Raw genomic sequence first — 23917 nt, 5'->3', positions numbered from 1 at the left:
TTAAAAACATATATTATTCACTGTCTAAATCAGCAGAGATTTTAGAGCCTAAGGTTGTGTATATAAATAACAGATGGCAGTATTCATTCTAGTATTTGTTAGAGTAACACGAAACAAAAATGAATAAACTTTTCATTCTTTCAAAGACACAGTTTTCATAAGAAAGAATTTAAAAGCTACTGGATAACATAAATATTTATCATATTCTCCTTTGGGTTTGTACAGATGCATGTACACAGTATGTAATTGACTAAAGTAATCTCGTTATGTTATGAAACATTTAGTATTTGAAGAATTGTAATCTCATTTTGAATTTTATTTTATGACTTAATCAAAAGACATATATATACACACACACACATATGTATTGGAAGGAAAATATTACTACTATTTTGTTCTCAAGTTATTACATAACTGGCACGCTAACATATTATATTATATAACATAATAACACAACATAAGCATGAACATGAAGTTGGTGTTTGTGAGGCTTCTCACTCCAAGGAAAATGTGGCTTTCCGCCCATACTGTTAGAGCCCACAATGCTTTCATCTCTCTGATGACAGAACATCCTGATGTCTTTGAGAAAAACACCCACGTAGCATCTAAGGCAAAATGCGGCTCTCGTAGGTGTGCCAGACTCAAACCATCCCACAGACTGGTTATTGTCTTTTCTACTTGCACAGCTTTCACAGCATATGCCAGTTATTAGGCCAAAAATAAAAATGAAGCAAGGAAAGCATTAGCACTGTAGATCCATTCCAAGTGCAAAATTCCAATTACCAAAGCCTAAACACAAGCCTTTTATTAAAAAGTCCACTTTGATCTGCACTATAACTGGCACACTTTCTACTAAGTGACATTGGCAATGTAGTGTTACATTTCTATTGTAGTTTTCTTTTACAAACAGTAACGGAACATAATAGCCAGCTCAGTGCCCTGTTTGGTGGACAGAGAGATCCGTGTGGAAGCTTTCAACCCACCTAAGACTCAGAACCCTGTGCCACATGGGGGTGCAGGAATCAAGCCTTGTTTTACTGAGGTTTCTGGAGACCCTCTTCTTTCGTCACCAGACTTTCAAAAGGCTTCTTAATGATTCTCTAGCTGCCAAAAGTTAGAGCTGCTCTAAATTTTCTATCAGGGTTGTTGGTCACAACAGCCTGTGGTTTGTAAAAATAATTTGGTTCCAGTACTAAATTGATAACTAAATCTGATGTCAAAAAATGATAATGAATTTATGTAACTCTAAGTTTGGTAATATAGCTAGTTCTTAATATAGAATATACATATTTATTTTTTCTTAATGGAATGTAAGTTATAAAATCTCCCCTAAAACACTCAATACTAAACATGAAGTATTAGAACTGGACACGATCTCCACTAGAATTCAAGTAGGTACCGGATGGCCTGAAGGTTTTTGGACTGGGTTGGTTATCTGGGAAAGCTGGTTCACACAGAGCAGTAAGAACTGTGGCTTCCAGGCCATATTTCCAGAGAAAGTTCAGATTCTTCCACCAGAAAATCAAACTTCTAATAGTCCATGGCTATTAAATTTTCTCTTTCTAAATTCGGAGTTCACAAAGATATTAAATCTAAACGTGATGATACAGGGGCAGACAAACATGGATAGAACATCATGGAATCTACATGTCACTGCAAAGACACTCCAAACACGTCTTATGTCACTTGCTCCTCACAGCACCCTGTGAGGTCATTGTTAATATCCCCACTTTACAGAAAAGGGGGCTCAGCTTTATGTAACCTGAATAACTTATTCCAGGTCACAAAATTAATAGGTGGTGGAGCTGGGTAATTGACCTAAATTAACTAGCTAGATCTGGGATTTATGTTCGGTTTCAAGTTTCTCTAACTCCAGGTCAGTGCTCATTCAGCAAATCTCTATTCTATGGAATTTCCGACAATTAAAGCCTAGTAAATAATAATAATAAATTGAGTCATAAATTTTGTTGTAAAGTGGAGGAAAAAACAGAGTAAATCTAGAAAAGGAAATTATATTAAGAGAGTAAATTTCTTAATTTGGGAGGGAAACTAGAGCATGACGTCACCCCCAAAATTCCACTTCCCTAACCTGGTTCTGCTAAGGGTGTAAAAGTATTACTGAGTGCCTTCTGCAGGCCAGACCCTGAGCTAGACACGGGGGATACGATTGTGTGTACCAGACGGGTAAGAGTCCTCACCTGTGGCACTTATAAACCAAGAGGAATAATAGGACCAAAACAGGTGAACAAAGTGACGATGCAGCTGCCCAGAAATACAGGTGCCTTGTGAGAGTCTACTGGGGGCTGACACAGTGATGGTACAAGTGTGGGTAGTCTGGAAAGATCCCTGAGGAACGATAGATGTGGGGGTCTTTTCCAGGCAGGTGGAAGGAAACATGCATGATGACTCTGAAATGAGCTTTCAAGGAACAGATGCATGTTATGGCCATTGAAGGGTTTTATTGGGGGGCAATGACAGCATTGTTTTTTATTTAATTCAGAGTGGAGACTGGATTGGGGGAAACCGGTTACAAAGTGGGAAATGCCGGTGGCTTGGAGGAGGGTGGCAGCAGTGGGGCTGTGAGAGGTGGATTCAAGAGATGTTTGAAAGTCAGACTTTCCAGACCTGGTGATGGGCTAGATATGGAGAGAGAAGGATGACTTAAGAGATAGCTCCTGGATTCCAGATATTTCACAGTTTCTTTCCCTCTTCATTTCTGAACCCTGCAAATATCTGTGAGATCTCAACTTTTTTCACAGTGGCCCCAGTCGGTGGGGAAAGGAGGCCAGCTCATGGGAGGCTTGGGGGCAGGTGAGCATGTAAGCATGAGTCAAAGGTGACTTGGGACTTTTAAAAAATAACTACAACATCATTTTCTTTTCTTTTTTTCTCCTTGAAAACAAAATAGGACAGCTCACTGTGAAAGAACCCAAGTTTCTCGATTTTGAAGTCAGAAATGAGGTACAACTTATAGTTTTAGCTGAAAGTGGCAGGCATAGAGCCTACAGCAAAGTAGCAGTCTTGATCCAGGATGTGAATGATAATCTACCGCGCTTTGAGCAACATGTTTACCAAGCATCGGTGTCTGAGGGCCAGTTCCACAATGCTCGCGTCATACAGGTAACAGAAATACGTCTCTCTCTCTCTCTCTCTCTCTCTCTCTCTCTCTCTCTCTCTCTGTGAGAATTGTAATCAATCAATGTATATCAAAATATCTAAGGCCTATGTCCAACGCATCAATTAAAATTTAAATGTTTCCAAGGCATGTACAATATTTGATGAGTTGGATGAAACCTTAGATGGAAGGAAATTTGTGTTTCTGCATGCACTTTTTTCTCTCTCTGTTCATTCAGTGCTCAGTTGCTGCCCCCCTGCTTTCTCTAGGGACTCTGTTGAGCACTGATAGGGACTCTGTAGGGGCATAAAAAATGACTAACCTTAGAAATGCATACAATTTGGTGGGGAAGTAAGAAATCTAAGTGTGTAACTTAAATGTCATATAATTAATGTTATAATAGAAGCATGCATTTAGTGTCACACGAGAATAGGGGAGCGAGATGCAAACTATCCCTGGAGAACAAGTGTGAGGCTTCACAGGAGAATGATATTTGCATTTTCGCCTTTCCCTTCACCATAGAATTGATTCTTTGTAGTCATGAAGCTGGGCGTTAGGAGATCCCCAACCTCCTGTGATGCTGCAAAGGAAATCAGTATAAAACCATGTTTTGGGCAAAGTTAGCCCCAGAGCAGGACATTTTCTTTGGCCTCTGGAATGCCACTGCTGCGATCAGCACCTCGTGCTCACCACACCCCTTTCTCTCTGGGCCAGGTGGGGTCAGGCATTGGCATGGCATGCTAGTACGCCCTCTGGACAAGACCTCCAACAGTTCTTACTGTGCAGCCACCTTCCCCTGACTCTACAGAAAGACGCCTTCCTTTGACTTCAAGTCCAGTTCCTGATGCCCGTGACCAATTTTGTTGGTGCAGACAAGACCAGTCGAGTCTCAACTGTCCTGGAATTTTAGTTTTGTGCCCCCATACACTGGTGGTCCAGGAGATCCAGACCCCCCTAAGCTATTATTGCAGATCTATTTTGTATTACAGTAGCCATGCTTCTCCAGTTGCCAGCTTGTTGCACAAGTGCTGTGTCTTTACCCTGGTTTCAGCCATGACTTGGCTATTTAAGAAGAAGGTGAGGTGATGCACTTTTCCAGTCTTCATTATCTGTGCCCAGGGATGGTACAGTGGGAATGGCAGAGCCTCCAGTGCCACTTTGTCACAAGAGGGTCCCCATGCTGAGGCCCTGCAGCATTGCACTTCTCTGCCCTGCATGCTGACCTGGATGGAGCTGAGTGCTCATGTGGAGTAAGTGCGGGTGAGGCCACCTCTGAAGCCCAGGTACACCAACTGGGAGAGAGCCTGGCCCACCAGTGCTTCCAGTTACAGCAGACCGACTTCCAGAAGGCTGAGACAGAGACAGATACAATGAGCTTATTCTTCCCGTTTTTACATCATTTGGTTCTCAAGAAGCTAGCACTGCCATTCACCTTTTTCCTGTTCAGAAAATTAGAAATGGAGAAGGCTCTGGAGCTCATACCACCTGTGGGAGTTACCTCCTGGTTTTTGCCACCATGCTGCCCATATGCCTCCTTTTGGTTACAGCCCTACAAACTTCCTTGGAGGATCTCACCCTCCCCTGTCAGATGCTGTCATGGTGGAATTGTCAGTCAAGACATTTGTAATGAATTAGCCGGGCATGGTGGCGCATGCCTATAGTCCCAGCTACCTGGCAGGCTGAGGCAGGAGGATCGCTTGAGCCCAGGAGTTTGAGGTTGCTGTGAGCTAGGATGACGCCACGGCACTCTAGCCAGGGCAACAGAGTGAGACTCTGTCTCAAAAAAAAAAAAGACATTTGTAATGGTGGGACTGTCAGTGAAGACATTTGTCATGGTGGGACTGTCAGTCAAGGTATTGACCCTACTAAAGGTGTCATGAGCTGCTTCCTCTCAGTCAGACAGACTTTGTCTCCCTGGAAGGTGAATCTTGGGTGAACCCAGAGAAAGACAAATTAAAAGCAATTCATTTTGATGACAACTCAAGGAAGCTGTGCCTTAGACCCCCAGAGTCACTCAGGTTCTTGTATTCACTGGGTGCCACTTTTCTAGTATGTTTCTTTCCTGGTGAAGGTAGCCCTAGTGGTTAAGTATTACCCTAAAACCGAACTGATATACCACTCAGAGATACTCTCTGTAACGCTTTTAAGTGTATGGCTCTAGGGGACAGAGTGGACTTTATTTGTCCCCAGATGCAAACCGGTTTCTCTTCTTGGTGATCCCAAAGGAAACTGTGCCTTGCTGCCTTTCTGTACCAAAGAACCGGCTTGTGTGCCCACCTCAGGAGCTCCATGTGGGCCACTCAGGGTCCCCTGGGAACACTGGCAGCAGTGTGAAGAGTAGTTGAGAGGGTAGGAAATTAGAAGGAAGAACCCACTAGGACATCTATCAGTATAGTGGCCCAGGAGAGGGATAACGGGACATGAGCTAAGGCCAAGGCTGAGAGGCATAGGGGATATAAAAAGTAAAACAATAAATAAATAAATCTGTCAACTTGTTCTTAAGATCTTGAACCCACTAACATTATTGGTTTAGTGTTAAAATTTAATGCAGAATGATGGAAAATGATGCAAAACTTTTGTTTTATTCTCAACCACTACTTTGACAACCCATCAAATATATGATCGGGATCTAAATTTGTTAGCACTAAATCTAGGTTTTATTTCATTTATTTAAAGAGCCCTTTGAAATGCAACTTTAAATACAATATAAAAAAATTCACACCTGGCCTATTTTATAGGTGATACTTTAAGTAGGAAATAAAGAGCAAATAAAAAAATTTACTCACTCTGTGGAGAATTTTCTGTAACATTTCTTTCCTTTCTGCGTGCTAGCATGAATCCGTATACATCACTGGAAATCTTCTATTCAAGTAAATTAGATTTTTTTTCAAGTAATCCTTCCCATTGCATGAAATTATAGCTCAAAAACATGTGCCATTCTTCCTGAAAATTATCTGGACATCCTTTGGATGAGTATGCAGAAAGTTTCCTTCCCTATCACCCACTTTATTATAAGGTTAAATGTCAGCTTCAGCTGTTTTATTTTTTCAATCATTGTTTTTAAAATGTGTTTGACAATCTGCGATGCTTTCATAATTCATTTGTCTGCAAAACAGCCTTAACCCATCTAACAGAATAAATCTTATCTAACAAAAGAGTCGATTCCTCGCAGGTTTTTGCTGCTGACCTGGATAGTGGGTTGAACGGCCTAATCGAGTATTCTATTCTTTCTGGCAATCAAGATGAGGCATTCCAGATTGACGTGCTGAGCGGCGTGGTAACAACAAATGCGATTCTAGATTACGAGTTCACCAGCTCCTACAGGTTTGTCCAGGATTCCGATCCCTTTAATCAACTACTCTGCCTGCTTTCTGACAACACTGTCTGTCGGTCAGGGCACTACTTCCTGTGATATAAGCTTAGTTTTCCCTTTGATGCAATTTATGATCACCCTTTGTGATATATTAAAATAGTCTTAGGAATTATTTGTATCTGGAAAAAGTGATTAGAATAGAAGAACTTTAACATCCCTGCTATTAATAGTTCTAAGATTTTATGAATTTGTGATGCTATTAGGCACTAAATGAGGGACATTAAAAAGATAATGTTTTTGAGATGCCCACTGAACTAGAGAGCCCTCTGCAAATATTTGTTGTTATTGTTTTTTAAAAACAGTTAAAACTGACATTTTGCTCCTTAATTCTTTGTTCTTATTTTGTATATGAAAGTACAACTCTGTTATTGGGGTCCTGCTGCAGCACTGTGTTCTACTAGAGATGATCTTATTAAAAGCACATGGTCAAGATTAAAACTCTGTTTTTGGAGTCCAAGATAATGCAGCCTTACACAGAATTCAACAAAGGAGAGAGTAATAGTGTGACAAGTCTTCTTGGTATTTTTCAAAATCAGTGCTACAAAAGTCTAGATTTACCTACAGAGATGTTTATGGCATCACAATCTGTAGAAGCAAAAGACTCTTAAGAAACTGAAAATGTCCACGAGTGGGGACTCCCTAAGGAATTTTGGCACAACCCTTCCACGAAATAGCGTGAAACTGATTTTACAAAAGAAAGAAGTACCCATCTGTATGTGCGGGTGGGGACAGAGCTCTGGGATATGCGACTAAGTGAAGGCAGTAACGAGATACAGTACAGTGCTTACACAGCAAGCCTATTCGAGCAGAAGCCCCCAGATACTTAAAGACTTCTGGAAGAAAACACAAAAAAACTGTTAACGTTATTTGTTTTTGGAAAAGTGGTCAGGCAGCCTGTGGTCAAAGAGAGGCTTGGCTTTCTTACTGTCCATTTTCCTATGCTTTCTATATATGTGTGTCATTCTTTGGAATGTTTTTCCAAAAGGCCTGGCCCTTACAGTATTTTATTTAATCCTCACAACCACCACATGAGGACATTAAAGTGGGCATTTTCTTATTTACTGGTAAGGCGACAGACATACAGTGGCTTGTTCAGGGTGACAGAACAACTTGAATCAATGTGGACTTGCGCCCAGGTTTTAAGTTTCCAAGTCCCACTATCTCCACAGTACGCGTGACAGACTGCTTTCATGTTTTATGAGGAAAGTACAATATCTTCCTGTGGTGAAGCAATGAGAGCTCATTAAAATGGAATCTCTTACTGATTGGATTAATTAACCTCTGAAAAACCCCCCAACTCTAAAAGTTTGATGAAGTGTTTAGTTTTTTGGTTTAATATATTTTGAAATATAACTTCAAAAGTATTTTAAAATTCTAAGAACTTACCCTGTGTTAACTATTAGGAATTTTTTAGTAATAGTTTAGCATAATTAATGTTTATGATGCTTATTGTATGAATATGTTAAAACCTATCCCTGCTACATTGTTTCTATAATAATTGTAAGCATGAAGCTCACCCCCACCCCACACCATCACTCCATGGATGACTGCAGGTAAGTCTCAGTCTAGTTGCTGTTTGAATGATTACAAATGCAGAGATTATTGATGGTCTGCTATGTTCTAGGAACTAAGCATTTTCTGATTGCAGTGACTTTCTGTTACAGCATTCTTCTTACTCAGTGGAGCCCAATTAACAATTAAATCTAATTTCTTTCAAATTTTCCTACTTGCATCATAGTTTCTATGTTTGCAACACTTAAGTTAGTCCCAATATTTAAAAGTGCCTCTCTCCCATTCCCCATGAAAAATTTAACTCAAGGCTGGGAGAAGCAAGAACTGGGAGAAGTTGAACCCCTCACACACTGCCACAGAGAGATACACACAGATAACCTCACACACACACACACACTCACACACACAGACACACACACAGTCTTCAACATCAACAAAGCAAAAAAATATTTTAAACCTTCTGCCTCTCTGGGCCCTCCCCCAACCCACACACAACCTCTGCCTGCGGTATTGGCCTGTTCTAAGTCTGGTCAATTTCATTTATAGTCTCTGCTGATAATATTAATCAGCTCAACCGTTCTGGAACATGGAGCCAGTTGGACAGGCTACAACCAACAGTTTCATGATGACTGCCAAAGAGAGAGCCATCACACATGGCTTGAGGATCTAGCTTCATCGTTTTTTATTTGTTCTTCAAGCCATTGAGAAACTTTTTACTTGTCCCTTTATTTTGAAACTTAATATTTCCCTCCATATCAAAGAGTCTTATTATTTGGTTTTTTGTTTTTTTTGTTTTTTGACCTGACAAGGTGTTTTATAGAGCTTCTGAAGTTGTAACATTGTGACAATAAAGGTGGTTACGTCTGCAAAAGAGTCGACAGAAACTTAACTTTGATGTCTTGGCTGAGACTTTACATGACATAGGGAGGGACAGACAGCAGGGGGAGAAAGCATTATGAGTTGATTATTTGTGCTAAAATATTTCCATGTGTACCTGACTGATAATACTAACAAAATAAACTTTCCATGGAATTATTCCAGAAGTTAGGCTCCAGAACTGTGAGATTCGGGTGGTTGTGCTACAGATATCCTAACTGATAGTATAGAAGGCAGTCTGTGGGCTTCATGAATGGTAGATAAACAGCGATCATTTGCTATTAAGTGGCATTCAAATCAAGAAAGAGTTGATGCTTATTTTACATCATTTTAAAATTTTGGATTGGAAAGAGAAAGAGCATTTATCAGGTGAGCTAACGATGGAAAAGAAAGTAGAAGTGTGTTAACTTCCAAGACTCAGCTCCTTAAAAGGTAGTCTCCACAACTGGCTAAGACTAAACCACTTCTGAATTAAAGAGCATCTTTTTATTGAAAACTCATTTTATTAGTCAGCTGCCCTATTGGCCTTCATAGCGTTTAGAGGGGAATGAAAAATAAGCTGATGATCATACATCAGGGTGTGATATATATGCAGTAAGAGAGGAAAATTCAAGGGGTATCGTTCAGTGGAGCCCAGCTTTCCAGGTGACGAAGACCTGGGCTTGAATCCTGGCTCTGTCGTGTAACATGTGTAACCTTGGGCAAGCCCTGAGAAACCAGCACTCAGCACTTATTAAGGAAAATCAAGTAAGGCAGCTCTCTACCCAAAGGAACTTATGGGAGAGGCAGACAAATTATTAAGAACAAAGAATGATGATTGCTGCGGCAGAAGAATGTATAGGGTGTTATGGGAATAGATACGGGGGCATTCAGATCAAATGAGAGGTCATTTGATCACTTGGCAGAGATGATGAAAAACCAGGAGCGTGAAGGGACAGGGATTGCAGCCAGAAGCCAGGACCTAGAGTTCATGTGTACATGTTCTGGGCTTGGACGAACCTCTTGTAGACATGGAGAGTGAGGAAATGTTTTAAATAGGGAGGCCAAGTTTTCAAATTAGGAGTTTACATGGAGCAATTGAGCTGCAATGTGGGGGAAGAATGGAGCAGATGAGACTTGCACAAGGGAGGCTGGTAAGTTATCAAGTACTCCTGGTGAGAAAGGACACAGTACAGATAGAGCATTCCAGGTGAAAAAGCTGAGGGCCTGAAGCTACAGAGACTGACTTGTCCAGGTTTTCCGAGGGCTTTATTGGATGTAGCGCTGAAAATCCCATTTCCCAGTTTGCCTAGACAATCCTAGACTAGTTTTAAGAACCCTGCAAGTCCCGTGTCCCAGGAAACCCTTCGGTCTCAAGCAAAGCAGAATATTTGATCACCCCATCTGAGGCTCTGAAGGTAGGGGTAAAATGGATAGGAACACTAATCCAAGTGACATTCAGGAGGTAAAATTGATAAGATGTTGGAAGGTTGGTGAGAGAAAGGGAGATGCTGATGACAGTAATAAGGTTTGTAGCTTGGTTGATGGAGAAGCTAGTTGTAGCATCATCTAAGAGAGATGGAATCACTGCATTATCTTTCTGATCATGGGTTTTTGTCTCTACAGTCCTAGCTAATCATGCATCTCTTGTATGTGTATTCATCATGGTGGTGCCTTCTCTTAATTCTAGAGTTTTGATTGATTTGCAATTTGGATCTGAAAAATATCAATACAACACAATCTTTTAGTGGCCCTATCTTTTGTTGGTACAGTAAGATGGAAATCTGTATCAAGGTTGAGACAATCTACTTATCTAACATACAGATTTTGGTGTTCGTATTTTTTAGGTGGTTCTTAGTAGGACAGGGTTGAATTTTACAGTGTGGCTCCCAGAAGCAGCCCATTCATTTTGACGTTAATGCCTCATGACCTCTGGTTACTTGCTGGATTTGATTCTCTAAACATGTCAGAAATAAATAAATTTCAGGATACCATTCTTATGAAATAAATTTTAAATGACGCCAGTTAGAAAAAGCCAGGGGAGAAATAAGAGCAGCTAGTCAGCTCATTTTAAAATTTTCTACTAGATATTTGATATTTATGTTGTTTTTCTAATTCTTGGATGGTCAATAACATTCTTTGATTCTTTTCCAAACCAGCTTGATTGTGCAAGCCACAGATAAAGGGATGCCCAGGCTTTCTGATACAACCATGATTGAGATACAGGTGACTGATATAAATGACAATGCCCCAGATTTTCTCCCCTCTGAAGCAGTGGAAATTGCAGAAAGTAAGTGTGGCAATTTGGAATAGCGATTTTGATTAATTTGTATAATATGATTTACCATTTTTTTTCAGCCAGATACTGTGTTAAATATGAGTACAATAGTCATGCAAGCTAGATCATTCTTATCTTCATTTTACAGAAAGAAAATAGATGGTCATAAGTTAAACATCAAATGGCAAACAAGTTAAACATTAAAGCTGGGATGTACATTCAGATCAGTGGGAGGCCAAATCCCCATGCTCCAACTGCCATTCCTCCCAGCATCTGTTTATGTACAGACATTTTTTGAAAATTAAATCTACTCTATGAAGAAGCATATTTTGTGGACCATAATAACCATTGTGAACCTCCTCTGAGAAGAAGCAATGTTCACACCTCTGTCGATCTTTGCAGGATACTAATGACAAATAATAAGTGAAGTGAATTAATTGCATGTTGGCTGCACAAAGCCATCATTTTCCCCTAGAGCAACCTAACCTTCAACATTTGTACCACACCAATGGTAGTGGTTGAAATATAAAATTTTAAGTGATATACTGATTAATCTTCATTGTTTGGGTCTGTGGGTTATTCAATGACTCCATAGTCTGTGAACTCAGAGTTGCCCATGGTCAGTGGCTGCACTGGTAAAACTCAACCCAACTCATTATAGTTGAAGTGGAAATAGTGGTTGCCCTTCGCTTGCCTCTCTCCTTTCACTCTAAATACCAAACTCTTTCTTAAAATGTTTCCACCATTGCATTATAGTCACTTTCCAAACAAATCATCACTACCTCTCACAAAGGGATACATACCAGAAATCTCTATACATAGGGATATCTACTAATATTGCAGTGTACAAATAAAAAAATTCTCCAGCTTTGCCTCTCACATATTTACTATTTTTAAGTACATGCATTAGTGTTAAAATACAGCAATGTGCCCAGTATAAATATATCACAAGAATAAACTGCATAAATCAAATTGCGCTGAATGGGGTAAGGTGTGGTTGGTGAACATCAAGAATGTTCAAGCTGGAAAACTGAAAATTATGACTCTTACATACAGTGGGACTATTCTGAGTATTTTGGCATATTCTTTCCACCTGTCCCATACCTGTAAGCTTGAAAACAAAGTCCCTTTCATGGGCAGTTTAGGCTGGAGAACACATGTGGTGAACGAGACTCTGAGCATGTCATCTATTTTGTTATTATTTTTTTTTTTTGGTGAAAAATATTAGAGATTTGCTTTCATGGCTAGTACTATGTGTAATTCATTTTTCTATAGTCTTGATAATTTCGAGAGTCAGATTTAAAAGAAGGAAGCAGCACATGTGTCACTCCAAAAGAAATTATATTGCAAAAATAAATACAAGGAAATAAGCATCTAACTCTAACTTCAATACCCAAATATGTCCATTTAAATCTGTCCTACTTCTCAAAATGTTATGTTTTGTATTATTGTTCTGAGTAATACCCTTCCTCCCATCCACGTCCCCATGGATGTATGATTTTGATACAGAAACTAGTCAGTACAAATAAGTGGCTCAGAATGTTTCTTGGTTCTGGAATTGTGCTGTAAGCATATGATGAAAAAATGTAATATTAAATATACCCTACATCTCAATTCCCTACTCAGTAGTAAATTTTCACATTTATTGGGCTCATAAATTCTTCAGAGTTTTTGTTCAGTTCATAATGAGCTTTGTATGAGAAATCAAGCCAAGAAAAAGCAAATCATGTTGGCCTTAGAATAAAAATGCTTGGATTGAATTATTAAGGGAATGTATCTCCGAGGATGAATTTTAATGGAGACTGACATTGCTCATGACTGTTTCAGATTTTTTGCCTGGTGTCATTGTGACTCAGATGTCAGTTCATGATGCAGATTTGAATCCAACTTTCATCTTCAGTTTCGCCAAAGAGGGTAACCCTGGAGCCAAGTTCGCTATTGATCAGAACACTGGAGTAGTGGTGTTGGTGGAAACACTGGATTTTGAAAAAGTTGCTGAATATGAGCTGCTCATCCAAATTTCTGATTCAGTGCACCACACAGAGGGAGCACTCCTAGTGCGTGTGCTGGATGTCAATGATAACCCGCCAGTGTTTGCTCGAGATTTCTATCAGGTAATGAGAGGCTGAAACCACAGCCAAAGCTCGAAAGAACAGGGAATATGTCAGCCTTCCATTGTTGACAGACTAATTTAGGTAGACAGTATTCACTGTTCTTAGTGCCTAAAATAATGCTGCAGGTTTTGTATTTAATATCATGGAGCCTATTAGCACATGTGGAAATGAATGTCTCATTCAATTCACTGTTATTAAATATATACGTGTGTTGTTTTTTTTTTTTTTTGTCTTTAGGGGTTGGAGTTCCATTGTTCATAATAGTTGGAACTTGCCTAATATTTGCTAAGCCACGGATAAGACAGTTTGTATTATCTGAAGACAATTTGGGCAAATTTTTTCTTTCCTAGGCATATTTTTGGAATGTATTGATTAGCATTTTACAGAAAAAAAAATCATGAACCAAACTCTAAAGTGGGAAAATTTTTAGTTCTTAGAGCTTAGTATATATTTATAGAAGTAAGGACAATGATAGCATTCAACCAAGTGGCTGGAAATGGACGCCAGGACTGTGAAAGATTTAAGTGTAAGCACGGGGGAAACTAACCTAAGTAATGATCGTCTGTGTAGGCTTGCTTGGATTATGCAAGGTATATAATGTAATAATGTATATTAGCGACTGTATTAACTACCTTCTGGCATATAAAAATAGCTTAGAAGGAAAATTTTTCATAATAAAAATCAAAACTGTATGAAATTTTCTTTATTTTGTTTTTTTCTGAATCTGGGGACTATTAACAGTTTTAAAATATATGTCAGCTCTATAAATTGACATATCTGAGAAAATCAGCTTGTATTGTACGGTTTTCATAGTCAAAATGAATAAAATGACCTCGTGTTATGGCCCTGTTTGGGGAAATATCTTCAGCCTTTCAGCAAAATGTCCTTTTTTCTCTTTTTCCCTCAGGTCACAGTTCCTGAATCAGCACCTGTGGGGTATTCAGTGCTGACCGTGTCGGCCACAGACGTAGAAAGCAATGAGAACATTTCTTACAGAATCCTTTCCTCTTCTAAGGCGTTCTTCATTGATCCTGTGAATGGTGAGTAATTTATAGCGCCTTTAGTGCACATATGTTGGAGGTACAGGATGGAAACCTAAAATGATCCTTCCCAAATGCTCCTAAAAGAGTCCCCACCTCTGCCCCCTGGGACTAGAAGCACCACTTTCTTATTTCTCTTCACATCAAGTACCTCAGTAGCAAATACCGGTGTTTTTTCTCTTCTCTAACATCTCAGTGGCTGGAAAGCAAAAGGAATTGGTTAGATTTCTGGTAAATACTCACAAATTCAGAGACCCCAGTATAACAAATGCCCCATTCATCTGCCCAGCCACGCACAGTTCAGGCAATTATCCCACACCTCAACAGGAATCAAAATGATGTCAAAGGGATTAATTTAGTCCGATGAGTTCACGTTACTCTAGTTTAGAGGCTTTCTTCCCAAGCCAAGTACAAAAACAGTCAGTAATAGCATCATCTATTCAATAAAAACAAGAATAATCAAAAAAGGAAAATTATTCAAGCATGTCTACTAAGTAAAAACCATTATGGTTTTCTGGTTTATTTCATGCCTTCCAAGGCTTTTTGTCTTTTTATCAGAGAGCTAGACATTTGTGGTTGTCAAATGCATTCAGGCAAGTGATTCCAGATTAGAACAGTTATACAGCCTATACAGTCTATGCAGAAAGTTTACCAGTGAGTGGACATTAAAAGTTAAATTTAATAAAGAAAGATAAATAATTAGCAAAACAATGTCTCTAGCAGAGCATGCTTTAGAAAAGAACTGGGCCGGGACTCACACTGCACTGTTGTTTCCGATCTCTACCCACCATTGCATCATTTCACAACTGGCCTGACTTAAAAATTAATCTCAGGATTACGTGAAAGGAGAATTTAGTTCCCAAATACCAATATGAGGCTCACTGGGTGTTGTGAAGGGAGAAGGAGATAAGTTGCCACTTAGCTTGTGGATGAATGGCTACTGAGTGAATATAAACATGTCAGGAATGGGGCTTTCCTAGTCTTCTCTGTGTCTCTCTTTCTGTCTTTGTCTTCCTCGCTCTCTCTGTCTCTCTGTCTCTCTGGTCTCAGATGATGGCGACTGCTGCCCTGGCCACAGCAAAGCACAGTGTACAAGGTGGTCCCTTTGCACACTCGATCCTTAGCAACACTTTCGCTAGGCATATGTTATCAACAAACTTTGCAATGAGATATTGATTAGGATATTTTTTAAAACATTAAACGTTATCAGGTCAGTTCAGTTCATGGTGGGACTCTAATTGAAATGTGACATTTAAATGTCAGCATCCTGTGTTCTTTTTGAATGACCATATTTAAGACATTTGTCTTAGAAAAACATTTGAACATGCATATTTATAAAAATTATATATTTCCTTTTTTCTATATTTAATACAATAAACTTTATTATATATATTTCATTGTAAAGGGAAAATTCACTTGCTGAATTAACCGTGAGCTTTAGGAAAGACATCTCTATAATTGAGCAATAGTTGTAACTCTGTGTTGCTATGTATACTGCTTTCATTTGGCTAGAGTGAGTGTCAGCAAGTATTTCCAAAATAAATATCTTTATGCCAAAATATCTATCTCTATACATGTGTTTATGGGTAGTGGAATGGGATATATATTTTATAAACAAGAATATATTTTTTAAATGGTAATGGAACAACTTACTGTATAAAATAAAATTCAGAGAAATTTGTGGCAAAAACAACCTCAAGCAGCACACATATTTCATAGACTGAATGCCATGACTATCACTTCTGGATATTAAGTGTTATAAAATATGTGTAATAACTTTGCATTTCTAATTGGAGTCATTGTTAATTATGACTTAAATCTAACAAGGAGCTAAACACATTAGTAGATAGTAAACATTTGCTGACTAAATGGATCATGAAAATTTAATTTCATATTAAAGTATTATGTCTTGTTCCTCAGGTACAATATTTACTATCAATCCCATATTACTTCTGGATAAAATATCAACAATTCAATTTCTTGTCGAAGCCAGTGACGGCGGACTTCCAGATCTGAAGGCCCTTACCTTAGTGGAGATAGAAATACAAGACATGAACAATCACGCCCCTGAGTTTACAGTAGAATACTATAATCTTAGCTTGAGTGAAGATACCCTGATTGGAAGCACAGTTGTCACATTTTCAACCATCGACCATGACTGGACCCGTGAAAACACATATGTTGAATATTCCATCATCAGCGGTAATTCCCAGAAAAATTTCCACGTGGAAACTAGTTTCATTCATTCAGCACATCCTTATGAGCAAGTTGGTTATCTCGTGTTGCTTCACAGTCTGGACAGAGAAGCAACCGCCAGCCATAAACTTGTCATTCTGGCATCTGACCACGGCTGCCCTCCCTTGAGCACCACAGCCGTCATATCCATAGAAGTCCTTGATGTCAACGATAACCCACCTCGGTTCAGCAGTCCCAAGTATCACGTCCACGTCAAGGAAAGCACCCCTCTCGGGAGTCACATCACTGTGGTCTCCGCAGATGACCATGACGTGGGCTCACATGCAGAAATCATCTACCACATAGTCTCTGGAGACGAGAAGGGGCATTTTTACTTAGAAGAAAAAACTGGAGTTCTTTATTTGAGCAAACCTCTGGATTATGAAGAAATGATAAAATTTACTTTAACTGTCCAAGCTTCTGATGAAGAAAAGAAGCACTTTTCTTTTGCAGTTGTGTTTGTCAATGTCCTAGATGATAATGACCATACACCTCAGTTTATGTTCTCAAGCTTCAACTGTGTCGTTCCAGAAAATCTGCCTGTTTTCTCCACCGTATGTTCTGTAAATGCTTTGGATTTTGATGCAGGGCCTTATGGAGAATTGACCTATTCAATTCTGTCGCCCTGTTTTATCCCTCATGGAATGTCTTATGATCATGATCTCTTCCTCATTGACCCTTTGACAGGGGATATTCGTGCTAAGCAAATCCTTGACTATGAAAATGGTAATAAATATTGCCTCACAGTTCAGGCCAAAGACAAAGGTGACTCAACAGCCTCCTTAATGGTTTGGGTGGATATTGAAGGGATAGATGAATTTGAACCCATTTTCACTCAAGATCAGTATTTTTTCACCCTCTCAGAAAAGAATAACATAGGACAGTTGATTGGCAGAGTGGAAGCCTCAGATGCAGATGCTGGTCTCGATGGAATCATTGTTTACTCTCTTGGATCTTCATCTCCTTTCTTTTCAGTAAATAAAACTAATGGAAATATTTATTTGATTAGAGCCATTCCCCTAATAAAAAATCAAGTCAGCAAAGAAGACACCATGGAAATGAAAATACTTGCTCATAGCCCCAAACCAGACTCCAAGTTTGCATCTTGCATGGTTTTTGTGAATGTATCTTTCGCCTCGGAAGGAACACACGTGGCAGCATCCACCAATAGCTTTTCCGTCAGCCTCACCCTGTCCTTTTTAGTGTTTCTCTTACTTGTCTGCATTCTAATTGTGCTGATTTTAAGACATAAACAAAAAGACACAATAAACAATTATGAGAAGGAAACCTCATCATCTTTAGATACTAACTTGAGAGTGACCAGCGATGCCAGCTTGCTCAAGGCCTTCCAGAAAACTGACTGCAACAAGGAAGCCGTGCCTGTGGCCCCCACGCCTGAATGGTTGAGTTTAATAAGCATCATGGAGAAGGACATTATTAATCTGTACAGGCACTCCAACTCCAGTGGCCACTGTTCTATAGAAGGAGAAACTGCAGAAGACAAGGAAATCCAGAGGATAAATGAGCATCCTTACAGAAAGGGCTCGGACTCAGTGCTGAGTGACCGGGAGTCCAGGGTTCCAGACTCGGGAATCCCCAGGGACTCAGACCAGCTCTCCTGCCTGTCTGGGGAAACTGATGTGATGGTCACGGCCGAAACAGCAGAAGCCAGCCAAGCATTTGAGGAAGGAGATCGAGGGGAAGGCTGCAGCACCACTTATGTTCAAAATAATGTGTTACCCCAGACAGTTCAGAAAAGAGAGGCAAAAGAGGGCATCCTGGCTGATGTCAGGAAAGAATCTATCTTCACTTCGGGTGATCAGGAAGCAAGATGTGCAGCTCTTTCAACTCCGATAACCTCTGATCGTCAAGGAAGAGGCAACTATCACTGGGATTATCTCCTCAGTTGGGAACCCAAGTTCCAGCCTCTTGCCTCAGTATTTAATGATATTGCAAAACTAAAGGATGAATATTTACATATGCCTGGCATTCCAAAAGAGAAGAAATCTTTTGTTTTTCCACCCCCTTTGATAACAGCAGTAGCCCAACCTGGGATTAAAGCAGTTCCACCAAGAAAGCCAGCTATAACCCCAGGGCAGGTCCTTCAAAAACACCCACGCTCCCCCATCCCCTACCATCTTGGTTCTCTCCCAGAAGCTATGACTCCAAGTTTTTCTCCCTCTCTTTCCCTGTTAACCATGCAGACTCCTGCCATGTCTCCACTGGTGTCAGATGGAGAATTAGTAGGAATACACATAAGTGGTACATGCCATGAATTTAAAGCAGAAGATGAAGTTCAAATATAAAACCATTGGGATGCCAACCAGTGTTCACCATCAGTCATGAATGACTGAGCAAAACATTCTCAAGCAAGCTCCTTGAGATTTTTATCTAAAAGCAAGTGATTTAGTCAGTGATTTTAAAACCTGCCCATTAACGTTTCTCAAATTTCTTCCAGCCTTAATGAGAATAATTCCCTCTTTTAACCCTTATGTGCTGCTCTCAGGACTCGCACATGTATATATCAAGTAGTGTATATTCTGTTATACCTGTTTTCTGTATGATTAGATTTCCAAAGGACTCAATGAACTTCATTGACTGCCAAAATGTTTATATGGAAATAAAGTATAGTGTGCACTCTGGTCACATCGCTGCTGATTACACTGCTATATCTGAAACAAATTAGTAAAGGCTAGATAAGGAATCAATTTAGGACAGAAAATAACACACAGAGGAAATCTGGAAGGATAAATTTCAGTTTTAAGATGAAGTGACTGTCTGTGGATCTGATACAGAGATGCATTTCTCCATTTCCCCCACATACCACACTTGTAGAGTTTAGCCATAATTTGAATTTCGGTGTGGTGTCTTTTGAAAATCTAATGAGAGATTAATAATGAAATTTGTCATAACTCTGTGCCAAGAGGGAGAAACAAATAAAATAATTATTCCTGATTAAATGAATCACAAATGCATGTTCTTGACCGAGGGCCAGGATTGATAGTAGCAATATTTAACGTGGTTGGCTGCCACCTGACATGCATTATCTTGGCCTTCTTTACAAATAGAATGATGACTTTTTTCAATGTTCTGTCTTGTAAATTGGTACTTCAAAGATTTGAAGATTAATTTATAGAAATTATTTTATTTTCTATTAGATAGAGTAACTTTTGGTATGAAATAATGTATCCACTCACCGTCAGTTTTTAAAGTTTGTGTAGATAAAATTACGTTATTAGGTAATTATAAATTTCATAAAGTAATTTACCAATATATTTTTAAATGGAGATTTTTTTTTAATATAAATGTTTCTACTATAAAGTTAAGAATGAATTTCAAAAGTCTTTCTGCCATTTGCTCGTACTCATGTTTAACAGTTATTAGATGGAGTGGCAACATGTTTAAAATAATTGTGTTTTGTACAATTACTGTTTTAGAAATACAGTAGTATTTTATGGTGCTCATATATAATGCAATGTCCTTGTCTCTGGGGAGCCTGAGAATCCATCAGATATTCTTATCCCTTTCAGGAAGGCAGAGTGCATCCTGAAGATGAGTGTCCAGAAGTTGTCTTCCCATGGTAGGCACCATGGCCAGGTTTTAGGATGACAGTTTAGAAATACTAATGTGAAATATGAAGGGCCTCTGGTATGGTAGTAATTATGGCGGACTTCTGCTTTAGAAATATTTCCTTTACGTTTTTTTCCCATAGGCCTCACCTGTGAAATTATGTGAGATAATTTCTCTTTACTGAAAAACATTGCAGGGCTTAGTGTTTGATATCGAATGTCACTTTGCAGATAAATAATTCTATAGCTTCCTATGCTGATGTTATCTGTTATACATCTTTGCTGACTCAGATTGAGAACAAGTATATAAAACCACATTACAAATTGTATGAAACATGAAGGCTTTGGGATAAGCCTGGAATCCTAGGGAAAGTCATTTAGGTTGGAACATTTAAATATTATGGGACTGATACATGTTTCCCCTTTTCTTCATTGCCTCTGGGGCAGATTTCATGACTTCTGTAAAAAGCATATCTAATCATATAAGCGTTCCAATATTTATTATCTCTTTGACTCTTTTCCAAAGATTGCTTTGAGCATAGGAAGAAATTCTATACTATTTTTTTTCTAATTATGTATGGAGGTTTTGTTTTGCAATGGGATTGTTTCTGGAAACCAAGAACATTTTGTTGTTTTTATTTAAACAGTTTCTTCGTTTACTTATGCTTTAAAAAAGTTACTCATCTAACTGATCCCTGCGTTATTTGCCTGTGATTTATGACTCATTCTGGACATGATTCTGCATTTTTTCCTAGCCACTTGATAAAAACAGAAGTCATGAAGTATTTAATGTTCCTTACCAATATTTAGTGGATTTTTAATTGATGGCTTCATTAATATTGTATCAGCGCCACGACACCACCAACGACTGCTGCAAATGGGATTGAGGGTACAAATGTGAACACGCTGGTGAAGTGTTTGTAATAAATCATATGTCAGCCCTTTCAGCCAGAGTGCTTTCTTCCTAAGTAAACAATATAATTTGTACAGTTTTCCTTCAAGTCTAATATTAACTTGCCTCATGTTTTCCGTGTTACTTTGCTGATCTACGCACTAGCTTTAGCACTCTGGAGGGGGTACAGAACTTGTTAGTGGAAAATCATATTAAGCCCCAAATTCATAAGCTATAAAATAAAAGACAGTTGTCTCTTGTGGAATTTTGGCTGCCTGAAATTCTGGACTTTCTTATTGGCAGCCTTAAAAATACTGGTGTAAATCAGTACCAAATGGATATCAAAATTCCATGTCCTAGTAGTAATCATTGAATTGGCTTCCAAAACAGATTCCTGGGCAAAGAAAAAGAAAAATACTGTATCTTCAGGGATTTGATCATTTAACTGTTTTTAAAAATATTAAAATGCACTGTGCACTACCGGCTGCCCACATGTGTACATATTTAGTCTATAGTAGATGTCCAGTTGAGACAGGATTTGTGTTTCTTAGGACCCTTTTCCTGAGAGCCCTCCTTGCTGTGCTTTCTAGAAGTTATAGTGACGACAATTAATTATTAATTTTCCATCCAAACATATGCTTTGTTACTTTTGTTTTGTATTGCCATTTTACACATACCTTGAGTTAAAAAAGCCAGATATAACTGAGGATCTAAGACGGTGATCACTTCAAAGCAACAAAATACATGGAGTTAATATAGTCGGCGTATGCTCACATGATACTATAGATACACTCATTGGGTTTATTTTCACAGCATGTTTTACTTCTGTGGTCTCCAACCCCCGGGCCGCAGACTTGTACTGGTCCATGGCCTGTTAGGAACTGGGCCACACAGCAGGAGGTGAGCGAGCGGCAGGTGAGAGAGCGAAGCTTCATCTGTATTTACAGCTGCTCCCCATTGCTTGCCATCCCCCCACCCCCAGCCTGGACTGTGGAAAAATTGTCTTCCATGAAACCAGTCCTTGGCACCTGAAAGGTTGGGGACAGCTGTTTTACGTGAGCTCAAAAGAATAGAGCCATGTGTTTGGTCACAGTGAGGTGAGTTGGAGTGGAAGAGCATTCTGTTCAGGAGGGATGGCAGGATCAACAGAGTTGCGGGAGCTTTGCTTAGGCCCAATACCAGGCACTTAAGTGTGAGTTTTTGTCCATTATAGAGCTAGAGGGAGGGAAGAAAAATATGAGGGAGAGAAGAAAAAACAGGATTAAATCTTAAAAGAAATAGTTTAGGACACAGAAAAATGCAAGAACATAGAAGGGCAAGAACTTGTAAAAAGTCATTTTTACTGTGTGAGGATTTTGCTGAGTCATTTGCCCCTCACAGGTTCATCCTTTTGAGGAATCTCTTTTCTCCTCCCTTTTTTCTGTTCCTCTCAAGTCTCTCCCTCCATTGTCTGACAGATGTATCAAGTTGTGAACCTAAAGCTAGGTGACAATGAACTAGAATACATTTGACCATGAAAGCCAGCATTTTTGCATTTTGAGGTTTTTTTGGTAGTGGTGGTGAATTTCAGAAAGAAAAAGTAGAAATGATTACCTCACCTGATTTCCCACTCTACGTAACTTTGGCATTTAGGATGCCACAATTTCAAGTAATTGACTTTACACCTATAACCAAGTAAATGGAAGTTTGGAAGGCAGTCAGACAGAATATGGAATTTTAGTAACTAGTCTTTTTTCCTGGTGGCTACTCCTTTTTTAAAATAGGTACTTGTTCAGCGATTATGATTTTGTATTAAAGTACTACACTTTATATAACTTTAAACCATAGTATAACATACAGGGCATGGTCAATAGTTCATTCTCAAATATTGTCAATTTTATTTTAATTCTGGTGACAAATTATTTTGATTCTATATAGGTCAAAAGAACTGTCTATTAGAAACAGAATTATGGCAATCTTAGAAAGAATCCAGCCCCAAATGGCTGGGGTATCAAACTATACCTTTTGCTTACAAACTCAGCACTTGGCTATTTGATGACAATTAGCACTTCCTACTGTTTTGGTCTACATAACTTTACTCATTTCATCCAATGCATTTGCTAAACCAAAACTGTGAAGTGAGTAATAGAGAGGGGAAATGCATGCCAAATAAATAGCAGATGCACAAGTACATCTCTTGAATGAGAAAGCATTATTTTGGTTAGAAAACTAAATAAATGGATTTCCTTGTTAGATAGTAAACCCTCAGGGCAAAAGCCTGGTCTCCACTTGTATTATGAAGTACAGATGGTTAGTAGAATGAATGAGTCCATGTGTGAATGGGCGTGGACGGTGCTATAATGTGGGGGTGTGATACATCGACCTTGAACCCATGAAATGAGGATTCCAAAATAGTTCTGTGATTTTAGCCAATCACAGGACAGAGAGAAAGTAAGTGCAAATAATCTATCAAAATATTATAGAATATCTTAGAAAAAGCCAAAGGACCAGAAATTCCTTCTCTAATCTGGTTTGTTTTCTCTTTCTCTCTCCCTTCCTCACAAGATACATATATATCTTGTGAGTTTTAAACATATTAGAAACAAGCTATATCTGACATTCAAAAGCATGTTGTTGGAGACAGCAACATGACATGACCAAGCACATTGGTTTAATTTCATTTCAGACCCTGTGATAAACCATGACTGCCCCATGGCAGAATGGCAGAATGAAGTTCTATCAGTATGAGAAGAGAATACAGTTCAGTAGCTATACCTAGAATGTTTACATCAAAATTTATTAATATTTGAAGTAAAAACAATATGAGGAATTTATGAGATATTCTGTATGTGCATATACTTAGTGTATGTTAAAAGTAACATTTTAAACAAGTACAGATTATTTCATAAATGCATGCTGAGGAATTGGGGGAGGAGATAAATATGAAGTTACTTC

At 38.9% G+C, this 23917-nt stretch overlaps 1 pseudogene across 1 annotated transcript; it reads left to right on the top strand.

Annotated features, from left to right (window-relative positions):
* The first annotated feature begins 15780 nt into the window (after window positions 1-15780).
* LOC105811106 lies at window positions 15781-18828 on the top strand (annotated as a pseudogene). Its single transcript, XR_001137536.1, has one exon. The product of XR_001137536.1 is annotated as a protocadherin-23 pseudogene (transcript).
* Window positions 18829-23917: the final 5089 nt, after the last annotated feature.

Source organism: Propithecus coquereli, unplaced genomic scaffold (genome assembly GCF_000956105.1).
Source record: "Propithecus coquereli isolate 6110/MARCELLA unplaced genomic scaffold, Pcoq_1.0 Scaffold228, whole genome shotgun sequence".
NCBI classification, from domain to species: domain Eukaryota; kingdom Metazoa; phylum Chordata; class Mammalia; order Primates; family Indriidae; genus Propithecus; species Propithecus coquereli.
Note: the sequence above shows the minus strand (reverse complement) of the source record. Positions and strands in the feature narration are given on the sequence as shown.